The following is an 8,023-nucleotide window of genomic DNA, read 5'->3' as shown; positions in this document are numbered from 1 at the left end:
TCCTGCATCGGCATAAAACAACAATAATTATTATATTGATTAATAAGTCGTAGGTACGCGATAAACGATAAAATAATATATTGTCGTGACCATAAAATATCGTCGGCGTACAATATACGCCACATATACGTTCGACGTCGGACCATTATAAATTTACGAAACAATAGCAAACGCACGTGTTTTATATATTATTATTGTTATATTATATACAAACCAATAGCTCGACGTTTGATGCTCCGCGTCATCGTGTCGTCGTATAATATCCAAGAGTATAAAACACCAGCAACACAAAGGTCACACGCCCATTACAATATATATTATCATGTTTCATATAATATAGGATGATTTACCAACAAATTATGCTCATACTCACATTTATTCTTTTAAAACGTATTTATTTAAATTTTAAATTTGAGAATTTTGAATTATGCTTATAAGACCATATTATACCTATAATGACATTCATAGCTTCATCGTGGCCAAAACGTCCAGGAGCTTAATAATAATTCACAGTGGGGAAAAAGGGTGGTTCTCGTCTAAAAAAAAAAAATGAATATATATTTTTTGAGTTTTTTATTTTAATCATAATATATACCTAAGTATTTGAAAATATTATGGTTTTTAGTTAATATTCCCAAAAATCTCAATGCGTGTGTGTGTTCTTAGAAGGTTAAATGGGGGCGTTGGTGAAGGTTAATGAATAACGGTGTATCTTGTATCTACCTATATATAATATGGTATATTATATATATTATGTACGAGTATATCCAACCCATAATGTACATATATATATGTGTGTCACACGACACTGAACTACGGCGAACGCTCAAACGGTTTTCGTAGTAATAAAAATATAAGACAAAGATAAGTGAGTGCACTTTCAGAAACAAACTATGTACTAATGTCGTTCTTCGGTGTCACTTCGTTTTCGCGATTTAGCGCCAAGACTTCGAGGGTCGCACACGTTCGTTTTGTTTATTGTGAGTCTAAACACTCACACTGGGTACATTATACAAAATAATATATGGATGCGCGCGCACGGTCGATAATGTATGCAAAACAACATCGTGTAAAGTGCATATACCTATATAATATATCGGTGCAATTTTCTAAATGAAACTTTATAGCGGATTTCTTGGTCCGTTATTCGCACCATGCCATATCGTTATGAATATTTATAGCGGGGTCCACCGAATGACACGTGTCGCGTAAAATGTTTTGCCAAAAAAGGCAACATTTCCGTTTGCGAATATATTATACCGACGATTTAACGAAACGTCCACTAACTAAATAGCATACATATTTATTTATATATAGTTTATGAAGGGTGTGATACCATTAGGTATATATGTATTATACGTTCGGTCGCGCCCGTCTTTTCCTAAATTATAAAACACGATTTTCGGTTTAATATCTGGTGAGCAGAGATGGAGGGCGTATATACAATCATAAATACGTACGTGTTTGTCTTTATGATACGAACGGTGTCCACAACAAAAACCAGCATAACTCAAAGTATCTTCTTGGAAAGTATCAATATATTTAAGTATGACTTTTTTTTTCAACAGTAATCTATAAGAAAATCATAAATTAATAGCACGCATACAGAAAAAAAATGTTTCAAGTGGTTGTACAATTAACAATTATTTTTATTAATATTAAAAGCTTTTTTTAATCTTATTCATATAAAAAAAAAAATTAAATTAATTAAGTTTTATTTAACAATACCTACAATACCTACTATGTGAGCTTTTTGATATTTGTAAAAATAATATTTTGTTATAAAAATGTAGAAAAACAAACTATTTTTGATTTCGAGTTGACAAACAATTAACAGTTTTTAAAAATTAACTTGTTTTAAATAAATTTCAAATTTCACAATTGGTTTTTGAAATATAGATGTTCAATTAAATTGAACCTATTTATTTATGGATTAATGTTGGAAATTCTTGAATAAATTGATTTTCTACGGCTATAATAATTGATGTGATGTTGGACTATTGAGCCATACTTATATCATGACGTATTACATAAAAAATAATAATGTGTATTGCAAATAAATTGCAATCAAGCTTTATAAAGATATGCGAAACTGAATCGTTTTCGGCCACCTCAAGTCAAAAATATTTAATATATCCGTCTGTGCATTTAATAATATCATTATAATTTTATAAAATGTACTTAATGTATTTTACTGACTTAACTAATATCGTATTAACACATTATTCCATTCGACTAATTTACCGTGTGTAATGATAATAATATTATCATGAGCGATAAGCCTATAATACGCGCGTAGTGTTGTAATACCTACCTCCAAAACTCGTTTAATATTATTTTTTTGATAAGCTCGCGAGCTTATTAAAAATCTGACCTAAATGTGATTCAGACACTTTTTTCATTCTGAAAACCCCGCCAAGTTCTTTCAGGTCCATTCGCCGTACGATCCCGATGTAATCCAGTCCGACAAACATATATTTTAAACCCTCCGTCTTTCAGATTATATATACTCGAGATACCTTACGTACATATTATACTATTGTACGTAGGTTCCTATACACGTATTATAGTATTATTAATTATTAGAATAGACGAACAATATAATCTTGCGTACGACGATATTAATTGTAGTAATTCTGTTACCGACTATGATATTGTATAAAAGCCAAATATTTTCGTAGTATGTAATCATATGCCCGTTGTACATATAATATGTCGTATTCAAAATTTATATAATACCGTCGCGAACGACGACGAGAACATCAAATCATCTAATTGTAACGATTGATCAGACGACTTGAATATTATTATATAGTATTCTAATCGTGCGATCGCAAGTCGTATAATAATACTTCTCATTGTACATATTATACAATATCGTTAATTATGTCAAGATTCAATAACGTCGGAAAATCGCTCTTTGCGAGTCTGCAGCTCGCAGCTGCGACGGCAGCCCATATAATAGTTTGTTGAAAAAAATATGTTTCCGCGTACGACGCCGCTGCCGCAATGCCATGCCCACCAGCTGCACTAATATAATATAGTTATACACCACATAATATTATATAGAACACACACACACACACACACACACACACACACACATACGCGCTAAAGACACGAAATCGCATTTTTCCGTAAAAGCGGACACGTGCGGATTCGTCTTGTCAGCCATTTTCCGATGTTGAGCCCACTATAAGCTTATACTAAAAGCAAGGGAAAACCTCTAAAAACACGCGCACGCGTACATATTATTATTATATACCACCTTAACGTGTTAGCTGTCAAGTCGGATTTCTCGTTACTCCCCACAACGATTCTTCTCGCGTCTATACCGGTGAAACGACGCGCGCGGAGAGTAGTCCGCGACTCGAATATTGCCATCGAAAATCGATATTTTCTATGCTGTACATTATGTATACAGCTGTTACCTATACATATGCGTGTCACACACATGGCGACAAATACGTTCTGTCGTCTTTCCTTTTCACGTGTGGGTGTGTGTGTGTGTGTGTATAGGTGTCGAACAATGATACATTTTCAAATATTTTAAAACACAGCCACGTTATACCTATACGTTTGAAGCAAGTGCCCGGAGAAACAATAAAACGATACGCGGGAACGTGACCGAGGGGAAGACTTGGGGCCCAAAGTCTCCCCAGTAAAATTATTTTTAATTAAACTGCCCATATGATTTATATGGTCATTTGAAAAATGATAGAACTGCAAAAGCATATAAAAATCTATTATTGAACGTAGGTAAGTATATAAATATATATATACATAATATTCAAAAAAAAGTTCAAAATCTAATTTTTAAATAAATTAAATATTTAAATTTAAAATTTTATGCGACTATATTGGTTTTAACTAGTTATATATTAATCGCACAAAAATTCAAGACATCTATAAAACTAATATTAAATTCGTTATGTTCAATACAATATTTTTTTTTTTATCTGTACCTACTTAGGTACAAATCGTACATCTCAAATATAAGTTCCAACTAGGGCTCGGATTTTAAATCATAATGAATAACAAAAAAAGCACACGATTGTTTTAAAAAAAAAATTAACATGAACTAGTTATTAAACTGAATATAAAATTTAAAAAAAGAATTAATTACTTACCTTGTATTTTTCTAGATTTGCAGTAGTAAAACTGACTATTGTCCGACAGAATATTTTCAAACGTAGAAAACGAACTCTCTATACATCCACTGAAGTGATCGGTGCATACTTCATACAAGAGGTTTCAAATTACAACACTATATCTTAAATTTTGAATTGGTCGACATCGATGTTATAGGTAGACTGGTCGTATAGGCACTGCAGACTATAACATATAGATTGGTCAATGGTCATCTATTCTATACGTTTAATACATTCCATAAACAAGCCGATAACGAAAGCAGTAATAATAATCCAATACCTATAACGCATTCTGGGTTTTTACGTTTCTTATTAATTTAATTTTTTTTGTTTCTATAAGATAATAAACATATAAAAATTCACATCTGGAATAACCGAAAAAAACAAAAAAGCATTTACATAAAAATAAAACCGAAAAAAGTAAAAATAAATTAGTTTATTTGGAATCAGAATGATGTAAAACGAATTTACGAATAAAAATTAAATTTTAATCTCATTTATAAAAAAAAAAAAAGAAGCATAATATGCTTTAAATTCCGAGTCTCATAAGTTAAAACTGTTATAAGTATAATACTGTACCTATCACTTTAATTCGTGGGTGGTCAATCATCTAAAAACAAGCGACCAGAGAAGCAGACTAACAACCAAACCTGATGAATTCTGAAATGTCCACTTTACCGCACTATCAAATGAAAATAACACACGAGCGTGAAGCTAACAAATTCAAAAACATGGTTAATTACAGTTATTTTTTAAATAATCTCTAAGAAAACTTGTATTACTTACATAAGTAGTTTCATTATTCGTATTTTTTTTCTCGATTATTTTATAATTTACTGGAAAATTTCTACTTTTAGTCCCTTAAAGTGCAAACTAGATCCAATATATATACATCATATACACAATACACATAATATATAACATGTATATCAAAAACTTTTCTTGAAGACGAAGATCGAATAATTTTTTCTACAGTATCAAATGTTTACAGACTCGTAAAATACACTTAATTGTAAAATTATTACATTTATTTCTTTACTCAGAACCTAATATTAGTTTAAGAGAGGCTTGAAAAACACTTAAGGGAACTAAGCGCATAAATTAAGATTTAGCCAGATTTTCACAAAAAAAAGTTTTTACTACTTATTACAGAAGTATAAGACACTCATAAAAAAAATTTAAAAAAAATAGTTATATAGTATAAAGTATAGTACAATACAGTATGTTTTGCAAATATAATCTTTTAGTATTCCAAACACAAGAATTTAAACTTTTTTTATTAATTTTAAAGATGAGTGAGCATGATATTATAACTCTTTATAATAAACATTAAATATATATTTTAAGCATGAAAAGTGTTAATTTACACAATAAAAAAAAAATAAATAAATAAATAAATAAAAAAAAAATACTGATTTAAATATAATATATATATATATTAATTGACTTAAATATCTTGGATAATTTATAAAATACTGTATTTATTTTTATTTTTATTATTTAATTTTACCAAGTTCCGTTTAATTTATCTACGATCTTACACAAATGCATCTTCTAAAATATAGGTAAAAATAAAAAATTGAAGGCCGAAAAACATTGATAAAGATTAATATGTGACAGAGACTTATTTTCAATTGGGAGCTAAGCCTCACAGTATTTGTACCAATATCGACGGGGCAAGTGTGTCAAAAATATTTTATTATTTTTGCACTGGTGTCTCAAAACCGAAATTACGCAATAAATGTATAATACACAACCTACATAAAAATAAGGTAAAAAAAAATAATAAAAACGAAAATTTTTAAAAATGATCCATGTATATAATAGAACTAAAAAAAAAAATCCAATAGTTGTGAGATATACATGAGTTACATTCGATATAATATTCACATGGCATTTTTAAAAGCATACAATGTTAGTAGTAACTAATATTATAACAATATAGGTAAGTACGTGAGATACGTCATAATCTATCGGCTCTATTACTTATAGAATATAATATAATACCTAAAAGACATTTGCGATTTCGATACCCAATTGATCTCCATCAAAGTTCCATTTATCGTTGATTCGTTTAGTGATTTTTCCATTATCGCTCCGAGCGGATACAATCACAATGTGAGCTCGTAAATAATAAAAACAACGATTTCAGATTTCCGTTTTTTGATATTGCCGTACATTTTTCACGTGTACAGTGTGACGCATAACCGGACACAAATCGATTTGTAGGCACGCGATTGCATATCATAATATTATAGACTATACAGAGGATAGACTATATCTGCTATATACCTACGCACAGTACTTCCATAAACGGGATAAAAATGTAATAGTAGCGATGACGTTATACAAACGAGTTATATATTTATTGAATTGTCGTGTTGACCGTTGATGTATTAATTCAAACTACATTTTATTAATGTTCTGTAAATGATTCAGCATACAGTATTTAGTACGGACTCATTTACAGATCAGTATAGCTAACATAAACGAATATTTTTATGTGAAGTACCTTTTGCTGTGTAGTAAGTATTCTTTTGTGATTTTCTATCAATGCGATATTACATTAAATTAGACGATATAACCTTTACAGTAAACTTTATATTATTATTCCGTTTATAAACATCATGTTACGTTATCAGCAGAATATAATTCTGTTAATGATTTTCCGTTTGTAGCTGTCAAAAACAAAGTAGAATATTATTATTATGTTGTTCGTCTCGTCGTCGGGCGTACTTTTTTTTATGACTTTATTAAACGTTCACTTCCGCCCGTAAAACAAATTAAAACACGTTTCGTTTTTTGAATAAAAAGACAATTCGCACGATCCCTAAACGTTTACGACTTACAGTTTAAAGAATATCATAATCTTTATGGATACAGTCGTGTGCTCGTGATCGGAATATTTGATTAGCGATATACTGCAACAATCTACAGTACTATAATCATTGACAATAAATATAGGTATGATAATATATCTAATTGATAACCAATGCTATATATTTAACAGTGGAACGATATATGTTTAACCTTGTGGAATGTCGAGATTTCGTTCGGTTAAGCGTTTAGGTTATTTATCTCGATAATGAATACCTAATTTTACGCAATTTCCATATTTATCCGACTCGATCCATCTACGTACGTATCTAATTTATTCACACAACGCGGCGTTGGCTGTAATTCAAATTTGTAGATCACTTGGTCAATCATTTTACGCAATCAGTGATAAATGTGTTCATTAACGTTAATATAATTTGACCAAATAAATTCCGAGTATTATATTAGAACGCCGCAGTTGTGTAATTTTCAAACAAATTAAGCTTTTAGTCCCCAGAGTCCCGACACATTGACATTAACCATGTCTTATCGTGGGTAGGTACGTTAATTTCTTGAGCACAGAACTCACGTCGCGTCGTAAGTAATGCATATACACGGAAACACCACGCACTGTTGAACAGGAACCAACGGTAAGTTTCAATTAAGAATCTCACACAATCAATAGCGGCCTATCATACCTTCGTATAGCCATTAATCGAGTACAAGTAAAATAAGAAGCGTATCTAAGACCTTGTTCCTAGTTTTTAGCGATATTTTTTTATTTTTCCTAACCATTATCAAATAAATCACGAGCAGATAATGTATTCTAACATTTTTTTTTTTTTTGACGTTATGTTTGTTTTAAATATAATAAGTGCACAATTTTATAAAATCTATTCAAAGTATACATACCTACTTATATTACCTAATAAGAATTATTTTTCATACTAAGTAATGTTTCTTATTCGACACGACTAAAATAATATGATATTTTATTGTTGACAACGTTTCATACTATTTATTTTTCAATAAACGCTCATGGAGAATTTCAGTGC

General features: G+C 30.1%; 1 long non-coding RNA gene across 1 annotated transcript; it reads right to left on the bottom strand.

Moving 5' to 3' along the window:
• Positions 1–367: 367 nt before the first annotated feature.
• Positions 368–4,238, bottom strand: LOC126551394 (uncharacterized). The gene is made up of 3 exons (XR_007605296.1): positions 4,131–4,238; positions 1,461–1,572; positions 368–536 (listed from the first exon to the last, which is right to left on the bottom strand). It is a non-coding gene; the product is annotated as an uncharacterized LOC126551394 (long non-coding RNA).
• Between the last annotated feature and the right edge of the window lie 3,785 nt (positions 4,239–8,023).

Source organism: Aphis gossypii, chromosome 3 (assembly GCF_020184175.1).
Source record: "Aphis gossypii isolate Hap1 chromosome 3, ASM2018417v2, whole genome shotgun sequence".
NCBI classification, from domain to species: domain Eukaryota; kingdom Metazoa; phylum Arthropoda; class Insecta; order Hemiptera; family Aphididae; genus Aphis; species Aphis gossypii.
This window is presented reverse-complemented; position numbering and strand designations above follow the sequence as displayed.